General features: G+C 41.1%; 1 long non-coding RNA gene across 1 annotated transcript; it reads right to left on the bottom strand.

Annotated features, from left to right (window-relative positions):
- Window positions 1–17,850: 17,850 nt before the first annotated feature.
- On the bottom strand, window positions 17,851–19,248 carry LOC130140189 (uncharacterized). The gene is made up of 2 exons (XR_008818202.1): window positions 19,026–19,248; window positions 17,851–18,071 (listed from the first exon to the last, which is right to left on the bottom strand). It is a non-coding gene; the product is annotated as an uncharacterized LOC130140189 (long non-coding RNA).
- Between the last annotated feature and the right edge of the window lie 2,123 nt (window positions 19,249–21,371).

Raw genomic sequence — 21,371 nt, 5'->3', positions numbered from 1 at the left:
ACCCGAAACAAGACCCGAACATGATATAGCTGCGCGATCGGGTCGGGTCGTGTTCGGGTCGGGTTCTGGTCGGGTTAGTGTTTTAGATTTTTGCTTGACCACCTACATCTTCTCTTAAGAAGGAAACAGAACACCCCATAAACAGAACTTAGGTTGTCTTGTTCGCCTGTTCAAACAAAGAAGTACAGAAGTAGATGATGACGGCACGAGAAATTCCTATTTACACAGGTTAACAACCCATTTTAACACCAGCTTTCAACCGGAATGAAACAAAAAGAGAGAAGTTACATGAGGCTAGATCAATAATGTTTAAACAAAGTTAAAGGGCTAGTCAAGATCATGTACTCTTGCATCTACCCATGCCCAATAGAGAAAAAATGACAAACCAGTGATCTCAAGGGAAAATGTCTCTAATGTCCAATCAAATAACTATACAAACATTTCATTTGAATTCAATTGGATGTTTAACACTAGCCGGATGCCAGCATTATGTTGATAGTCGTAGTGATCTAAAGAGAAACCAAAGCAACTCCACCAAAAGTGAATCAAATCTACTCCAAAGCAAACCAAACCAAAGCAACTCCATCAAGGCAACTCCACCAAAGCAGCTCCAATGTTATACAACCTGCAAGTAAGAAATGAAGAAGACAACAATTGTTAAATGCCTAATCTGAATATGAAAAAGTAAATTTGCAATAAGAATACAAAAAATTGGTTTAGCAAGTACCAATTTCCAACTTTGTCAATCATCAAGAGAGACCGATATCGAATTCGGCTCCATAATTGTAGTTGAACACTCTGCATTAACTTCAAAATCAAAATGAGAACTTAAGTATCCATTGTAATAGAGAAAAGAATAAATATTCCACAATTATGTTTTCTGACCTGACTCAAAATTTTCTTGTTCTTCTAAGTCCTCAATTGAAAGTGAAAGTGGCGAGGATCGTAGCCAATCTTGAGCACATATAAGACCCTCCACCATTCTTGGGGTCAAGGAGCTACGAAAGACATCGAGTACACGACCTCCCGTGCTGAATGCGGCCTCTGATGCTACAGTTGATACGAGTACGACCAAAATATCTCGAGCAATGGAAGAGAGGATAGGATATCTCGAAGAATTAACTTTCCACCAAATTAAGATATCAAAGTCGGGGCTATAACGTTCACATCCTTTCTCCAAATATTTATCCAATTCAGATTTTTTTTCCAAAATTTGTTGTCCCGTTTGGCTAAGATACTTTGCAGTCATAAAGTCCGCACCAACCACGGGAGACTTTGACACATTTACTGTCCTTGTATCCTTTAATCTCAAGTTGCCTTGGGGGTATTTACCAGTGCGGTATTGCTCGTACAATGATGTTAGCAATGATGTTACTTTATCATGTAAAATTTTTGCTAGCTTGCTCTCATAACCATCATTAATCAACCATTTCACATATTCCCACTTATGTCGAGGGTCAAGTATGCAAGCAATGAACAAATTAAGATTGATGTTGTTCACGTTACCATAATTACTGAATTTGGTCTTCATTCTTTTAGCCATTTCCTGCAAAATTTTATCCTCATTCTCACAATATTCATTAATCATCCCAAAAAGCCCACAGACATCCTTTGCCAAATCATTACCAGTGACATAAGAAGAACCCGAAACTTTTGAAGTCGTATCAAAGAATAACTAAAGGAAGAAGGTGACGGGCATAATCCCAATCATAAGTAGTAGGCAACCCTTTCGCCTTGAACAGTTCTTCAACAAATTTGCTATCTTGAATTTCCAATAAGAAAAAAGCTTTTTGAAACTTTAAAGCCGCCTGCAACATCATATATGTCGAGTTCCAACGAGTCTCCACATCCAAACATACAAAACTCTTGGACTCAATATTCTCTAGTGCAACACAATCCTTAAACTGCCTCAACCTCCAAGGAGAAGACCTCACATAACGTACAGCCGAACGTATTCTAACAATGGCATCATTTATGTCTTTTAACCCCTCTCTCACAATCAAACTCAATATATGAGCAAAACACCTCATGTGGAGTAACTCACCTCTCAATACCAGAGTGTTCCAAGAGTTAAGTCTTCTTTTCAAGTATTGAATTTCTAAATCATTAGAACTTACGTTATCCACGGTGATGGAAAAAATACTTTGAATCCCCCAACCAGTCAAACATTTCTCAATCGCCTTTCCTATTATCTCGGCAGAATGACCCAGGATTTGACAAAAATTTAGGATTTTCTTCTGCAATTTCCAATCAGCATCAACAAAATGAGCAGTGAAAGACATATAAGTCAAATTTTGACAAGAGGTCCATGTGTCGGTCGTCAAACAAACTCTAGGACATGTGTCGGCAAAATATTTCATCAATTTTCTTCTTTCCTTCGCATATAACGCGTAACAATCACTCCTTAATGTGTTACGCGTAGGGATTGAGAACTTTGGCTGGATTCTATACACAAATCGCCGAAAACCCTCATTTTCTACAAACTTAAAGGGCAATTCACCAAGAATGAACATGGTCGCTAGTTCTTTTCTACTAGCATCTTGATCAAATTTCCATGGTGAACTACCAACCCCAACAGGTTGACCCGAGGCGTTTTTTTGCCTTTTCTTGATGTTTGCATATGGATATTCCTTACATCTATCTAAATGATGATGCATTGGACTAGTCCCTTGAGTACTAGAACAACCAATGTGGACCCCGCAATATAAACATTCGGCCTTTTCTTGGTTCTTGTTTGTACATGGAAGCCTTTTAAAGTGATCCCACATAATGGATCTCTTCCTTCTATTTGTGTGGCTAGAATCCGTCGACGAAGACATCTAGCAATCAGCAAAAATAATTAACATTCTAGAATCAACAAAAGCCATCATTGCCCAATAATTGCTGTATGCTATCAACAAAACTATGCAACGAAACCATCATCTATGCAACGACAGATGACTAAACAAGGCCTTTGCATCGTTGTACAAACATACTAGGTTGAATTAAGAAAAGAACACAGTAATGGGACTACTCTGCGGTTCAAAAACATGTTTGCAGAGTTAGGTAGAAACAGACTGACAAACAGCTAAAGTGCACACTGTTATTATAAAGACATGACAAATGCAAAGGTTACACAGGCTAACCTGGCAATTTCTTGTCAATGAAGAAGACCACCAAATTGACAGTATACCTACAGGTCAAACACAATATGAGCTTTAGCCAAAAATGCATCAGTAGTGCCGAAGAGAGATACTAACAAAAAAAAAAGGATTTTACCATGCAACAACGACGTCAACTGTGTAATGTTTCCTTGATGCAACAATGAAGAATCTCTGTACCACAGCAATCAACCATTCCAAAGTACTATTCACAATGATCAGTATGCATAACAAAGATCTAATAATCTTTACCAGGAGAAATTGCTGCACTAATTTGCTTAGAGGCTGAGTATATATGCTTAACGAATGGTATTTGCTTGATAAACTACTCTCCAATCCAGAAGACAGTGGAACCTAGCCATGATGAAAAAAAACCCCAACAAGGAATACAAACATCAGAGATGTGACAAAGCCCAGCCCTGCAAGATAAAAGATTCAGAGCTTTGTAAATCATTATGTTACAAGTAAGAGAACAGGTTATCAATAAGAGGATGGCTTCATCAGACTAAGTTGAAAAGGTCACAACATAAAGTATATGAGAGTACTTTGTATCTACATAAGCGTAGAATAGATAGTTCAAGATTCATGCCTTCAAAAAACCACATTTAAGTCAAGCTGCCAATTGTGAATCAGGGCCTTATTAAGAAGTTTGGGAAGGGAGTGAGAGTACATAGAGAAAGAAGTTTCCAAGCAGAAAAGGGGTCACCAGAGATTAAGATATGTAGAGGAAGAAGAGGATAGATCCCACTTCTTATTAAGTTATCACGGAAAGTTAATATTCTGTTTACTGGAATAACAAAGACAAAAATCAGGTCATTGATGTGCCCAAATATCTAAAATGAAAATTGATAGGAAAGATCCAAGGAAAGGGGAATGCAAAAGCCTAAGGTTTCCTACATGAATCAAGTGGAAACAGTCAACAAATATTCGCAAAATATGACAAAAGAACATGTTTTTCACTAAGCGCTCGCTCCTTACCAAATATGTTTATCCCTAGCTGGGTATAGAGGGGACTGAAAAAACCATCAACAAATTCAATAAACCACCGTGTGATAAAAAATGTGACCGCAACCGGGAACAGAACAACACTGCAAATAAACATCAATTATATCAGTCATCCAGAAGTAGTAAGCAACCAATCATTGCATATGAACAAGTAGCTAATCATGTTACCATCCAGTCATAAACTTCTTTGAGATCCAACTCTGGAGCACAAAACAGCAAGCCTGCCAAAATAAGTGAAAAAATATATAAGCCTTGCGAATAGATTGCATTCATTTGTCACAACCTTCACTTGACAGATTTCCTACTATAATAGAATCTCCTTTACTTCACTTAACAAGGTCGTTGCAGGTCATCGTCATCACTTGACCCAGTAATTTTATCGAACAGTTGGTATGACACGCAAAATCGGCTAATGCAAAATGAGATGAACACGCATACACCAAACACCTCGAAAAGCACAGTGAGTCAACAGATAGGTTCCCCATTCTTTGACAAACAAAAGCACTCATGGCATCATCTCTAGACCAACCCCACCTGCTATAAGCATCGAATTTCGTCAGGTCTCTCCGAGGTTTTGAAGGCAACGCGTTTGGAAATGAACAACGCCGATTCCGGAGACAACCCACATGAATTCACGAGATAAGAGACCGCGAAAGAAGGTAGACCCGAGGTGGTGGCGGTGGAGATCGACCCGAGAGTGGTGGTGGGCAAGGACAGGCACGGTGAAGTAGGGTTCTAGAGAGCGAACTGAACATGGGACTTATAGACTGACATACAACGACGAGTACAATCACAATCTCAAGGCACACGTTCGATTCGACTGACCTCTCTCTTCTTCCTTTGCTCCCTCCCTCGTAGATTCACTTTCGTTGAACAAAGAACTTCTGGTCACGAACCCATGAGAATATTTCTAGAACACTGCAGAACCCTACTTTACCGACTTGGTGATGCCAGCCGCAATCAGGGTGGCGCCGGCGGCGAAGACGCCGATCGTCGCCGCCAGTTGCCTTTGCGTCGCACTACTCGATCGCTAGTTGCAGATTCGGAGCTCTGGAAGAAGATGATAGGGTTTGGGGTGGGCTTGGAGCAAGAAGAACAAATGGCTCTTGTTTGTTTTGGGTGGGCTTGTTTCGGGCGGGCTCGGATAGATCCAAAACAAGCTTAAGCCTTGTTTGTACTGTTACCCAAACAAGTTAAGGCCAACCCGACCCAATACGATAATTTCCTGTTTGGGTCGGGTCGGTTCGGGTCGGGTCATGTTTGAGCGGGTATTTTTGACACCCCTAGTTATGTGTATGGATGGGTGTGTGTTTGTGGGATGTATGTTGAAGCGTAAAATTAGAACAAATGATAGAATACGATCACCATCAAGGTACAAAGGACGTGCCACCAATCGAGGATGAAAGGATGAAAATCGGGATCGACAAAGTTCATCACAAAGGCCTAAAGGACAAGCCACCCATCAAGGTTAAGGGACTTTGGGATAAAATAAGTTCACCACCAAGGCCTAAAGGAAAACCATCAGCCGAGGACCACCGAGGAGTAATCCAATCTCCAAGGATAAAGAAACCAGAATATGAGTTATCTACTCTCCAAAGATATTCGCTCGCACAGAGGAAAATCTCATGTGTTTCGTTCATCAAAGTCGTCTGCATTACAATTGTGGACTCCCCTCTATTCACTCACCGAAGCAAGTTATGACCGAATTCTACCTTAACTTGAATGAACATCGATGGTGCCGATTTTGTCAAAAGAGTTAAGTCGGATGTTCCTGCATCACAAACTAGCCAGTTCTAGGTGGTTCCCGAGGGTGGCGTTGTGACATCCTGAAATTTCATATAATTGATTTGTGATATTATGTGAAGTAAGATTAGTAATGGCCAAAGTTTGATTATACAATTGTCGAAACAACTATGAAATTTCGGTAAATAAGTACCTAACACTTATTTGATCCGAAAATTGTGAAAATTCATTGAATGATTTCGTAGGTTTATGTACAGCCATATAAGTGTGAAATATGTGAATGTAGTGATTATGTATGATGATTTGGGACAATGGCCACTAAGGTAGGTCTTATGTGGACATGTTGTATGTTACACCCCGGTCCCACGAGAACGCGAACATCGCTTCATGGTCGTTAAGTTGCGACGTCCCAGGACGCGTCGTCGATCCATTCTATTATCTTTTATTAGACTCAAGCAGAAGCGTATAGACTCCTAAACACATAATAGTAAGGAAAATAGCTAGAAAAACTCATTAACATAAAAACCAGCGAGCCATATTATAAACATCAGTTAGCCTTGAGAAGCTACACTTTACAAGCCTATCTAGGGCAGCATTCTCAATGACCGATCAAACAAAAAGGGGCGATCGGTCAAGTCAACCTAGGCTTCTCTATCCAAAAAGGGTAAAAAAGGTGGGGCATCCTAAGCCCATCACCAAAGCTGGTGGTACTCAGGAGGACACTCTGGATCGAACTCCTCGGCATCGAGATCAGTTTGCGGATCAGAGACAGCTCCATCAGGAGGGTCGAGGTCCATCAGGTCCTAGACCTCCTCGCCAATACCTCCACCAAGGGGCTCGTCGAATCCCCTAATAGGATCAAAGAGCTCATTTCCCTTCCTAACAAACTAGGCTATGAACTTATGCGGCACCCACATAGCCAACCCTTCGTCGACCCAGACGATCATCAAATGTCTCTGAAAGGCTCTTTCCGGTTTGATCGGATGCTCAGTTACTACCGTGCCTATATCCATGGGCACCCCGAACCGCAAAAGATGCTGACTCATAATTGGGGGTCTGAAAATAGTTAACTAATAATAATAATGAGATAAACTTAGCAAGTAAGCTCCCTAAACCTTATTTAGGAGAGTACGTTGCCTCTGGATCGCCCTAAACGTGCAAATCACTATCGATGGTAGATTAATAGCAAAGCCCCTACTTTGCTTAAACTATATACATGAGGCGGTTATCTCACCCTTTTACTACCATCCCAACATGACAATCGCTTTAACGAGCACATAACTGGATCACAATAATGAGTATATTCAATAGGCATATTTCAGCATATTTCATTGCATAACCATGTACAACAACAATTTAATACTCTAGACATAATCAATCATCATTCTCAAGCACGTCGCACTCATCGATGCACATTGCACTCATGATAGTCCAGATTATTAAACGACCCCTCGGGTCACGGCACATCCCAAAGGAAGGCGGTCTTCAGCATTAACCGGGCATCATCCCGCTTTGTCGAGCACGGCAACATCTGGAACCCTCGCCATTGAGGTATTAGACAGCATTCCAAAAGGAGCATCGGTCCGGCCTCCACCGCGACTTGGCATCGTCTGGAACCCCCATCACATGCGGCATCATACGGCATCCGAAATCCATCACGCATTGTCCCCCGGAAACTACCGGGTATAGACAGAACCTTTATGTGACCATGCATGCACAGCAACCACTCAAGCCCATTTCTTATCTTTGGAAATTAGTTAATGTCAAGTGTTTATGACGTGCAATTCTTTACACATAAAGCTGCCATGAAAACGCACTCATATATCAATACCAATAACATTGTCTATTCAATTTCCAATTAAACTTAAGCATATCAAAGATTGCCATTTAATCAAGGCATTCTTCAACATAAACTTATCCTTTTTCTCATGGCAATTTAAACCTTATAACACCCATCAATGATCATTAATCAAGACACGTTATTAATTAAATCATGATAAGTAGTATACTCAATGTGATAAGCTGTCTACTTATTTCAAGATAAGCTATCACAATTTTCTTGATAAGCTATCACTATTTCCTTGATAAGCTATCACCGTTTTCTTGATAAGTTATCACATAAGTCTAGATAAGTTATCAACTACATTATATAGGCTATCACCTAAAGCATGAGATAAGTTATCAATTATCAAGATAAGCTATCAACTAATCTTAAGATAACTATTTACTAAACCACCTAATTAGCTCTAAACTAAACTATTAGCAAACCTAATGCCCTAATCAAGGTTTAGAGAGTAAACTTACTCTTAAACCAAAGGGAAACAAGGGAAAGGGTGGCTTAGCTTGGGCGGACGCACGACGACGGCGGTGGACAGCTCGGCTCATGGCGATGTAAGAGGGCGGCGAGTGGACGGCGGCGAGGTGGGGACACACAGCGGTGATGGCGTGCGGTGGTGGCCGGTGATGAGGTGACCGAAATTGGAGAGAGTGAGAGAGAATGAGGGTGTGAGAGAGAGAGAGAGAGAGAGAGAGAGAGAGAGAGAGAGAGAGAGAGAGAGAGAGAGAGAGAGAGAGAGAGAGAGAGAGTAAGGGAGAGAGTGACCAAATGAGCAAAATGAAAGAAATGAGAGAGAGAGAGAGTTGTCTTGCAAGCTACCCCAAGGATGGATGGCCAAGATCATCCCTTGCTCAACAAGCTTGAATCAATGGCTAGGATTTGTTCTTGCAATTAAAGTTTCACAAATATCCAAGGATAAGAATGGAATAAAGACAAGATGAGAGGGGTATTCTAGTCATTTTACCCTCCCATGTGGCCGGTCAACTCTTAAGGGGTAGAAAGACCATTTTTCCCTACAACAAACTAACGGAATCCAAAAAGGCTTGGGAGGTAAAAATGTCTTTTCACTCAATGACACTATTCATGCCCTAAAAGTCAATTCTTTTTATAGAAGGCTTATATGGGCTCACAAATGGGCGAAGCCCATTTTCTCTCTCCTTATGGTCGAATTCCTCTTGGGCCTTATCCTTGGGCTTAATTCCTTGTGGGCTTCTCACCTTGGGCTCTTTTCGCACAATTTTTCCAAAACTATTCAAATTGGGCCTAAAAGGGAAAAGCCGTAATTTCCATTATCTAGGTCCTTGGTGGCCGAATTTGATGTTCATGGGGCCCATTGGGCCTTTCCAAATTCGTGGGTCCCCTTGTAGCTCCCAATTTCAGGCTTGAATTTCACTTCTCCAAACTTTTACGGTTTACTAATAAATAGGCGATCCCTCTGAGATTATCCAATAGTCGTCTTTTAATCCTCTAAAGTCCGATACCCTCAACTGGATTAGAATTCGTGATTAAAATCTTTGAAATGCGTTTTTCACATAATTAGAACAATTGGCGGCTTTTAGGGGTTTCGTGCGTTTAACTCGAAGTTGACTCTAAATCAATCCATGTTTAAGCCTTCTCAATTCATGGATGACCTTTGGTTGTCATGTAATCGAGAGGGGTTAATAGCCCGTTTCGAAGTGTACAATCATTAGGGATTGGTCTAGTGTCGTTAGGGACTAATATAGTAATCGTGCGGAACCACCCGCAAACTGATTCTGTACTATTGTCGAATTGAGCTATAACCGTTCTTGGATCGACTTGAAGTGGCTCATGATTATCCCTCATTGATCCTTATGGCCGAATTGTCAATCCATGATTGAGTCCTTTGGTCGTGCGCATCGAAGTCCTAAATTGCCTTTCCCAAAGCTTGGAATACTCTTGAATGATTCTGGAATCAATTCAGAACCTAATTCTATTCATTGCGCATTGACGAAATAACCATTTATTATATCTAGAATAAGGTCGAAATTTGAGGATATCACATTGTACACTTAAATTGGACATGTTAGGACACAGGTTTGTGCCCTATGAAGCCCACGTATGGCCGGCCATGCAAGGAGCAATTTGGGGCATGCAAAATTAGAGAAATTGGGTTTAAATTAGTCATCATGGCCATCTAAGATGACCAATCATATTTCATGCAAGCAAAAAGCTTGCTTAGCACACTTCAAATTGCAATGATGAGACATCATTGCCCCCTCACTTTTTCATTTTTCAGGACACTACAAAGCCAACTCTCTATTTTCTCTCCTCCTCTCTCTCGCCGCTCACTCTCCCTCTTGGCCACCCTCTCTCCCGCGCTTCACCACCATTTCCAGCATCGTTCTAGCCTATTTTTCTTTTGTTCTTGTGCTGTGAAGGCATGGCCAACACCCAAGAGGAAGAGCTCTGGCCTTGGATAGTTCAAGGCAAGGAGAGAGGGCTTGTTTCTAATCCAATCAATCTCTCTACACCCTCAGTTTTGCTCGTTTGTTGATGTGGATGGTTGTTTGATCTTGCATGCGTGATTTATGGTGTTAGAAGGATGTCCACGAAGCTATCCAGACCTGGGTTGAGTGTGCATGTGTGACCTTAAGTCTCTAATGGCTTTGAATGCAGGTGTTCTAGCTTCTAATGGCCTTGCATGTGAGTTTCAATCATTTAATTTGACTTGCATGTGAGAAGGATGGGTTTGGCTTGTTGAATGAAGGTGATAGTGGTTGTTGCATGTCCACTTAAGCTTCTGGAATTGAGTTAGATGAGCCAAAATTTCATGGGTATTCATTTGGACTTGAATCTTTGATGTTTGTATCACAGAAGATTTGCTGAAGATTTACATTCTATTTTTTTTAATATTTAGTGTATCTCTAATTATTAGTTAGGATTTACTTTTGCTTTTAGTTAGCATAATATTTAGTATATCTTTTATAATTAGTTAGAGATATTTGGTAGATCTTTTCTTTCTCTTTTCTATTAAGCAATATGTTGTATAAATATTTGTATTGTCCGTTGAGCAATACAAGAAAATTACGAGTTTTCACATGGTATCAGAGCCATAGAGCTTAAACACACCGAACAATTCGACTCGCATCATTTGTGGTATGGCTCCGGAAGCGTCTACCAAGAAGGTGATTGACCCTTCCTCACCATATTATGTCAACACCTCCGAAAATCCTTGAAGCGCACTTGTTTCGTGCGTGCTGACTTGGGATAACTATGCAACATGGTCGAAGGCGACGAGACGCGCATTGCGGGTGAAAAATAAACTCAGGTTTATTGATGGATCGCTAGAGAAGCCGAATCCAAATGCACCCGAATTTAATGCCTTGGATATTTGTAATTCCATGATAGTTTCATGGATTTTCAATTCCCTTGACAGGAGTCTACAGGGAAGCGTGGCATATGCAAAAGAAGCAAATGTAATGTGGGATGAGTTGAAGGAGAGATTCGCTCAAGGTAATGGACCTCGTATCCACGAGATCAAAATCGAGATTGGGCTCCTACAGCAAGGAGGACTCTCAGTGGTGGAATACTACACCAAATTGAAGGTCTTATGGGATGCACTCGATGACTATGATGACATGCCAGAGTGTACCTATGCTGCAGCCACAGTGTATGTGAAGAAGAAGGAAGTGGAGAAGATCCACCAGTTTCTTATGGGCCTTCATGCTGAGACTTATGGGAATGTTCGCTCTCAAATTCTCAACATTGAGCCACTCCCGTCCTTCGGTAAGGTTTATTCTATGATCGCGCAGGAGGAACACCAATGGTTAATTGCTCGAGAGAGGGAAGAGAAGACCGAGGGTGTTGCTTTCTCGGTTGGAAGAGTGGGCCCAAGGAAAACACTATTCGGAAAACCTAAATGTGACCATTGTGGGAAGGTTGGGCATGAGAAGAGTCATTGTTGGGAGTTGAATGGATATCCTCCGAATTGGGAGTCAAGGCGAGGTGGAAAGGCACACAAAGGGAATCCTTCCATAACAGCTATACATTTCGCACAGGCTAGCATCGGCAGTTCTGACACCATTGCAGATACCAGTCAAGGAGGTCCAAAGGGGATAGAGACAACAACAATAATTAGCAATGATCGATATCAGCATTTGGTTAATTTGTTCACGGCAATGAAACCGCCTACTTCGAAGGACCAACTCACAGGTAATGTCTATTGGTCTAACGATGTTTTCACAAATTGGATTATCGATAATGGCGCCTCCGAACATATGACAGGGCAACTTTTGCTTCTAAATCGGCCGAAGAATATCACGTACGCATATCCTATACGAACTCCTGATTGGAAAAGTGACTCACGCCATCAAAAGAGGTAATGTTTATTTAAGCCCTAATTTTATTTTGCACGATGTACTGTATGTCCCTAACTTTAAGTGCAATTTTATTTCTATTGGAAAGTTAAGTTCAAATTTGAATTGCTCAGTAACGTTCTTCTCTTCTCGATGTATCATACAGGATCTACACTCGAAAAGATCAATTGGAGTGGGTAATCCTCGAGAAGGGATATATTATCTTGGACATATAGGCACTCATTTGGTTTTTCTAGCGGTAAAGGGACAGAATATTGACATTTTTCATCAATGATTGGGGCACCCATCACGGCAAGCTTTAAATTTAATCACCGGTATTGAAGTAAATAAAGATAGGGATGATTTGTGTGATATATATTGTCATGCAAAACAAACCCGTTCCTCATTTCCTTTAAGTAATAATAAAGCCGGTGGATGTTTTGATTTGTTACATTGTGATGTTTAGGGGCCATATCAGATAGGGTCTCTCTCTGGTGCACATTATTTTTTAACCATCGTCGATGATTATAGTCGAGCAGATTGGGTCTATTTGATGAAGGAAAAATAAGAGACATTCAAAGTCTTTGTTAATTTTTGTCATATGGTAAAGACCCAGTTTGGTCGAGTAGTTAAAATGGTGCTTAATGGCCGTGAATTTCTTTCTAATTCCATGAAAGATTTTTTTTTCAAAAGTGGAGTGATACATCAGACATCATGTTCCTACACGCCAGAGCAGAATGGGCGAGTTGAAAGAAAACATCGGCATATCCTCAATGTAGCACGGGCACTTTGTTTTCAAGTGAATTTACCAATTCGTTTTTGGGGTGAATGTGTATTAACGGCTGCTTATTTAGTCAATTATACTCCAACTCCGTCATTATTTGGAAAAACGCCGTTCGAGCTTTTGTTTGGAAAACCGCAAGATTATAATCATTTGCGAGTTTTCGGTGCACTGTGCTATGCTCACAAACCATCAAAAGGCAAAGATAAATTTGAAGAAAGGGCAAGAAAATATATATTTTTGGGATATCCATACGGCACGAAGGGTTGGAAGGTTTTTGATTTGGAAACCGAAGAATTATTGGTATCTCGTGATATTATTTTCTATGAAGAGAATTTTCCATTTGCTCAGCAACCTGCACATGAGGATGAAGACTCTCTTCCTCTTTTGACACCGGCTCAAGAGCTGGGTCCTATTGATTAATGGTGGAATCAACCTCAGGGGGAGGAAGAGGGGGTTCCAAGCCAAGCTAGTGAAGAAAATGGATAGACGGTGATGCAAGATTGTGATAATACAGTCCAAGTTGAAGAGCAACCCAGCGAGCAGCCCGATGACCAAATTCCACTCCCAATTCACCCTGTACGACAAAAAAGAAAGCCAACTCATATGCGAGATTATGTGTGCCATACGGTCCAAACGAAGACCCAAACTCTTCAGCCCACTCCATCGATATCTTCAGGTACAATCTATCCAATCGAGAAGTTTATTTCTTATGAACAATTTACAGAGCCTCACATTGCTTTTTTAGCTACTTTTGATTCTGATATTGAGCCTAGGAATTACACTGAGGCTATTAAAAATCCTTTGTGGAGAGAAGTGATGGCGGCGAAAATTAAAGCACTAGAAGATAATAAGATGTGGACTTTAGCAACTTTGCTGGAGGATAAGAAACCCATAGGGTGCAAGTGGGTTTACAAAATCAAGCGTCGAACTGACGGTAGTATTGAGCGATATAAAGCTCGTCTTGTTGCAAAGGGATTCACCCATATAGAGGGTGTGGCCTTCCATGAAACTTTTGCACCAATGGCTAAACTAGTCACTATGCAGTGTCTTCTCGCAGTTGCATTGGCTCGTAATTGGGAGTTACATCATATGGACGTAAACAATCATTTCTACATGGTGACTTAGATGAGGAAGTTTATATGAAACTTCCACCAAGTTTCACGACAACTGGCTTAAATCGTGTATGTCAACTGCAAAAGTCCTTATATGGCCTTCGGCAGGCATCTCGAAATTGGTTTTCAAAATTCTCTAATGCATTGAGGGAGTATGGTTTTGATCAATCATTAGTAAATTGCTCGTTGTTCACGTATTCTCTTGGCGATACTTTTCTAGCCGTGTTAGTATATGTTCATGATGTTATCTTGGCAGACAATAATTCAAAACAGTGCGTAGCGTTCAAATGGTACCTTGACGAGAGCTTTCATATCAAAGACCTTGGCCACTTAAAGTATTTCTCGGGAATTGAAGTAACGCGGACGACTTCAGGGTTATTTCTGTGTCAGAGAAAATATGTACTTGACATCCTATCGGAATGCGGCATGCTAGCAGCTAAACCAGTAACTTCTCCAATGGAGCAATGATACGGGTTACCTACAGCAAGTGGACCTGCTATGACAGACCCAAGTCGCTATCGTCGATTAATGGGACATCTACTTTATTTATTATCACTCGGCCTGAATTATGTTATTCTGTCCACATACTTTCCTAGTTCATGCAGGAACCGAAGGAGCAGCACTGGGAAGCAACGATACGAGTTCTTCGATATCTCAAGAAAAACCCAAGACAAGGGATTCTACTATCCATCCTAACTTCACTTCACTTGACTGCCTTTTGTGACTCCGATTGGGCAAGTTGCCCGATCACTCGACGATACTGGTTACTTTGTCCTGCTTGGTGATTGTCTCGTGTCTTGGAGAACCAAGAAGCAAACCACAGTTTCTCGGTCTTCTGCTGAAGATGAATATCGTGCTATGGCAATTGCCACTAGTGAACTGATTTGGTTGCGCACTTTACTTGCCTCTCTCGAGGTATTGTACGACAAACCAATGGGTCTTTATTGTGACAACCAAGTTGCCTTACATATTGCGGCAAACCCGGTATTTCACGAACGAACAAAGCACATCGAGATTGATTGCCACTTTGTTCATGAACATGTACGATCGAGCGCCATTACAACTATGCATGTACCCACCAGACTTCAACTGGCAGATATAATTACCGAGGCATTGGGCCGAGATCAATTTGCATTTCTCATTAGCAAGTTGGGCATTCGTGACCTCCATGCGCCAACTTGAGGGGGAGTATTACGGAAGATTTGCTTAAGATTTACATTCTGTTTTTTTAATATTTAGTGTATCTCTTATTATTAGTTAGGATTTACTTTTGCTTTTAGTTAGCATAATATTTAGTATATCTTTTATAATTAGTTAGAGATATTTGGTAGATCTTTTCTTTCTCTTTTCTGTTAAGCAATATGTTGTATAAATATTTGTATTGTCCGTTGAGCAATACAAGAAAATTACGAGTTTTCACAGTTTGTTTTGAAACCCAAAACTCAGAACTACAATATCTCTTTTGTTTGTTATTTTTGTACATGTCTTTGTGGGTCGAATTTGGGGTTATGTTCTCCACAAAAGTTGTTCACCACATCTTGATGTTTAACATATTTTAAATCTGGAATTTTTGGAGCAAATTTGGATTGTACGAAAGCTCATTTTCAACCGTGTTTAAACTGCCCAGAAATATAGTTTTTGTGATCTTCACGTCTTTTTCGATATTTTTATTAATTTTTTCAGATCTATTTTCAACAAAATTCTTTCATAAAAGTTGTTAAGAACTTTTCTGTCTATGACATATAAAAATTTCGAGGCTTTTGAAGGTGATTTGGGTGCTAAAAGAGATATATTTCGAGGATCGAGCAGCCTGTTTTGATGAGCTGATTTCGGGTTTGACTTTGAGTGACAAAAAAAACATGATTACAGATTGAACTGGGTTTTGTGCTCTCATAAGAAATGTTTACCAAGCTGTGTTCTGTGACATTGCCAAAATTTAGAATTTTTGGAGTTCATTTACTATTTATTTTGAAGAGATTTTTGTTACTGTGCAAAACTGCCCAGATTTACCCAATTTCAAAGATGCACTATTTTTCACATGAAAATGTTTGAATCGTGGCTTGATGTCTTCTGGAGATAAAACCTACACACTCTAAGCTTTCCAATGAGATATGATTGACCTTGATGTGATGTCAAATGATGAGGCACATGAGATCATTTATGTGACGACAGACTATGGAATATGGTGTGAAAGTTGCCATGAATTAGAAGGGTATCACATTATAGTGGCATGGTGTCATGTGCACGTGGATAATTGTGTTTGCATGTCATGTCATGTGCATGGTATGCATGAGACACATGAGACTGTGATGTGAAGCCTACGGCCAGTGAATCGTAGATGCCCTGATGTTGGATGTTTGGTTATCGGGAGGAGAATGCCTTGGCTAAAAATCAAGATGCTCGGAGTGTGGGATGCCTACTGTCTACGTGTTGCGAAAGTCCGGTTAGCAAACCGAAGTGAAACCCCGACAGTGGATGGTTGGTTATTGGGAGGAGAATGCCTTGGCTAAAAACCAAGATGCCCCAGAGTGTGGGATGCCTGTGGTCTGCATGCCATGGAAGTTCGGATAGCAAACCGGAAGTGACTCGCACGGGCCGGCTTGTCCCCGGTTGAATCGTGAGATGGGGGTGGACCCAATGACATGACAATAATGCGATATGATGCGTGTGGTACATGTGATACATGCTCGTTTGATACATATGGTTTTCGAATGTGATATCGATCATATTTGTTTACCTAAGATGCATTTTATGTAGGTGTATTCTAGGAATCGATAGTACGTTAGATAGGTCGGTTTATGAACTTGCTTTATCTCTTGTTGAGCTATTGCTCACTCCTGTTGTCTTACATTTTTCATATAGCTAGGATGAACATTCCTCTGTTGGCTCGTTACGGATCCCCTTTTTATTTTGAGTGTACTTGGGATGATGTTACAATTCCAGGGCGAACCTACTATACACTCGACAGGTCTTGGTGTTGTGGGTTGATGTTGGACATGCACCGATGGTGTCGTACCGTTTTGTGGCGGGGTATGTCAACCGAGGTGGTGAACTGTTGGGTCCCCTACGATTCATGGACGATATCAATGATGGTGGTAGCGAGAGTAGTGGTCCGAGCGAGTACAGTGATCCGGAGAAACTTAGCGATCTTTAGATGGGTGGTGGTAGCGTATGCTAGATGGGGAGCCATTTTGGAATTCCACAGTTGTCATTTTTTTTGTTTAGATTGCAACGATGGACGTTGATGGTAGTGGTGACATATGTATAGGGTCACTTGGTAGTGAAGCGGAGCTTATATTTTTTTGGTTCTCCTTGTGTTAGTCTTTTGGATGTATTGCCCGTGTATGTAAATAATGAAAAGATATGGAAGAATGATATCCCCGTTCAGTCATATTGATTATGTTGTTTGGGCCTAATCCATGTTATAGGTGCTAACCTAAATGTTAGCTTCTTCTTGTATAATAACACTAAAGAAGATTAAAGAACTGCTCTAGCAATTGGCGTGCTTGGGGCGTCCCAAGCGGTCCGATTCTCGATTCTATTTTTATGGAACCGGTGATTTTTGGTCCTATTCTCGATTCCAAGAGGGATAGAACCGCCCGGACCAAACCGATTTATTTATTTTTTAACTTTTTTAATTTCTTAAAAAACACTTTACCAAATAAAACCCTAATCCATTCTCTGCCTCCTCTTTCCCTCTCGCGTCTTGCCCCTTAGTGCTCTCACGCCTCTCTCTTTCCTTGTTTCTCTCTCGATTCTCATAGTCTCTGGTGAAGATACTATTGCTGCTAATTGATCCTGTCAAAGATACCGTCTGCATTTATTGATCTTAATTGATCTCGACTGTTGTATTGTTGAAAAATTAGAATATTGTATTAGGGAATCATCTTTTTCCTTTATTTTGCATATTCCCTTCCCTAATCATCTAGACCTCATGTACTATAAATAGGACTATAATTACATGATAGAAGTATGAAAAGCAATACAATTTTTCCCCATTCCTGGGTAGCTTTCCATCACCTAATTCTCTGACATGGTATCAGAGCCTTCCACATTCATCTAGCTTATGCTAAAACACCTTCTTTTCATCTTTTTTTTCATCTTCCTTGTTCAGCAACACCACCAATGCAAAACCTGTGGAGAAACTTCAGTCAATAGAGAGAATGGAAGATTCATCTTTGAATCAACAAACAATTTTTGAAGGAGAAAACCAGACGGAGGAACAAAGGCAGACACGGACCGATGAGGAGCAATAGGGCCCTGTTCAGCCCAATTCAGGGCATTTCTATCCGGGCCCATATGTCCAATGGTTCTCGGTCCAAGTTATTCCAGGCCAGCCAAATCAAATGATTTCAGCCTCTACTGAGAATAATGGGCTAGGAGGAGGCCCATCGCTTAATGCTGAGCCCAACTCGGGATTTGGATATGGTTGGACTTTTTCGAACCAAGGCGGTTCGGGTCCACCCAATTTCGAGGTGAACACATACCTTGCCTACGGACCCGGGTATTTTCCTTTCACAGGAATCACCGGCGGTAGACCCGCGCTGGGAGATCTACTGTACACGTTCGTCGTCGACGAACCTGAGCTTCGTCTCATCACACAACAACTCTTGGGGCCGGAAAATTACTCAGTTTGGTCACGAGAGCTCCGGCGAGCACTAATAACAAAGGATAAGGAGGGTTTCATTGACGGCATAATTCCAATCCCGTCCAACGAGCGATTCGAATGCCACTGGAGGAAGTGTAATCAACTCGTTCGGATGTAGATCGGAAATTGTCTCACCATGGAGGTCGCGGCCGGATTACCCCCGGTCGAAGACACGAAGATTTTTTGGTATAATTCACGAGAAATGTATGGAAAACTTGATCGGACGAAGATTTTCAGTATGATGCAGGCCCTATCTAAACTAAAACAAGGAAATCTTTCAATTTCTATAGTGCTCAACAAACTGTCGGCACTATGGAATGAACTTAAGGTAGCCAAAGAAAACTTGGAGGGAGTCGACTTAACCCTAGCACAATATCACGCGATAAAGGAGAAGGAAAAGGTAACTCGGTTCCTACTCATCTTGAATGAAAGTTACATACCTTTCCACAGCCAAATCCTTGCCATGGAGCCGGTCCCCTTGCTCGGCGGATCTACCAACTTGTGGTTCAGGAGGAATCGCAACGCCTGGCTTCCTCAGAGTACATGAAGGTTGGGGATCGAGTTATTCTTGCGGCCAAGGCGACGCTCGAACAAAAATTGCTCGCGACAAGGTCCGACCATGGCAGAACCAGACACTCGCTCACGGCATTAGGGTTATCGGGCAAAGAAACGAAGCCCTCGTATCTTTTGGAATGGATGGTTCTGATTTATTCGGACGATCAAATGGCCCAGGATTCACGCGGGCTTCAACTTGAGCGAATGGCTGGGATTTAATCATGGGATCATACGGCCGTGATGCATTCTCGCGATCAGACGGCTGTGATGCATTCATGATAAGACGACTCAGGGCTCATCCTTGCAGCGCCCATATCGGATGGTCCATAACACGCGTCCACTACACCGGCATGGAGGGGATCCAATAGCCACAATTTTGCTTCAAGTAAGTAACATGCTAAAAAATCCAACAAAGGGAAAGGTAAATATTGTGATTATTGCAAACGTCCCTACCATACTCGGGAAAATTGTTGGAAATTGCATAGAAAACCGGCAGATTAGGAAAGAAAAGAACAAGATATCTCTGTCGTAGCACATGCCAAGGCTCATCAACCCATCAATAGTGGCCAATTCCAATAAATCATAAGGGTTCTCAACCAATTGGGAATGCAAGATAAGGTGGCTAGTTATACAGGTATCTCTCATTGCTTGAGCTCCATTTCAACTAAAGCATAGATTATTGATTCAGGTGCTAGTGACCACAGTTTGCGATGAACGATTCTTTTATGAAATTCATGATTCATTCCCTCGTACTTCAGTACGTGTTCCAAATGGCAATGACACCTCCGTCACAAAAATTGGGAATGTCTCACTCAGTCCATCTATCATATTGAAAAATGTCTTGCTAATCCCCAATTTTCAATTTAATCTCATTTCTGTCTCCAAACTTTGTGAAGATAATTTCTGTCGGGTATTCTTCGATTCTAACATGTGCTCCTTTCAAGCTCTTTTGATTGGGAAACTGATAGGCTTGGGTAAAATTCGCGAGGGACTCTATTTTTGGACCACACTTCCCAAAAATCTTGATATTTCATCTCTTCTCTTGAATAAGGGCATTTTTTGTAATGCTAACATCAATAATAATATTTTCCTGTCTCATCAGCATTTAGACCATAGTGCTTCTTTTCCTCATCCAAAATATCCTATATGTCCATTAGCTAAACAAACGCGATTATCGTTTTCGCAAAGCACCTCACGTACTGATACAGCTTTTTCTCTTGTACACATGGACATCTGGGGACCATATCATACACCACATTGTGATGGGTCACGCTTTTTTCTCACAATAGTAGATGATCATACATGTGCGACTTGGGTTTTTTCTGATGCAATCCAAGGCTCAAGTTCTTTCCCATGTTCGAAACTTTCTTACATTGATTAAAAATATGTTCCACAAATCTGTGCAACGAATTCGAACCGATAATGCCTGTGAATTTTTTAATCATGAGTGTTCTTCCCTATATATTTCAAATGGCATTCTTCATTAAAGTTCCTGTATCTATACACCTCAACAAAATGGAGTCGTTGAGCGAAAACATCGTTATCTTCTGGAGGTTGCTTGTGCCCTCAAATATCAAGCTTTAATTCCATAAATCTTCTGGGGAGACTGTGTGGTCACGGTAGCATACTTGATCAATCAGATGCCATCTCAGATTCGCAATGGAAAGACTCTTTTCGAATTACTATTTGGGAAACATCTAGATATTCGCCATCTCCATGTTTCTGGATGCTTGTGCTACTTTTCCACTGTTGGCCCTAGGGACAAATTGGGTCCCCGAGCTCTTAAATGCATATTTATGGGATATCCTGCTCTACAAAAAGGATATTTAGTTTATGATCAATCCACCGAGCGATTCTTTGTCAGCGAAGACATTATTTTTCATGAGGATATTTTTCCCTTCTAGATGAGTTATCTTCACATCCGGCCACTAATCACCATTCCTTTTTAAGTGGAGAAGATATTCCACATCCACAATGAGTCTTGCTTCCTCACAATGCGCCACCCATGGCATCTAATGCACCTGCTGAAAATCTACAATCTTATTTAGATGTTCAGATTGTAGCCCTTGATGATCCACCAGAGGCTATATCAGAAGATCGTCCGACTTCGACCTCACCAATTAATAGCTCTTCTGCGCCAACTCCTCCTCAATGGTTAGGTCGTACAAAACGATCATCCACATGGACGGAAGATTACATTTGTCCCACCTTGGAATCATCTGGTACACACT

The sequence above is a fragment of the Syzygium oleosum genome, unplaced genomic scaffold (assembly GCF_021117445.2).
Source record: "Syzygium oleosum isolate NSW1041296 unplaced genomic scaffold, Sole_v2.1 Sole_v2.16, whole genome shotgun sequence".
Classification (NCBI taxonomy): domain Eukaryota; kingdom Viridiplantae; phylum Streptophyta; class Magnoliopsida; order Myrtales; family Myrtaceae; genus Syzygium; species Syzygium oleosum.
This window is presented reverse-complemented; position numbering and strand designations above follow the sequence as displayed.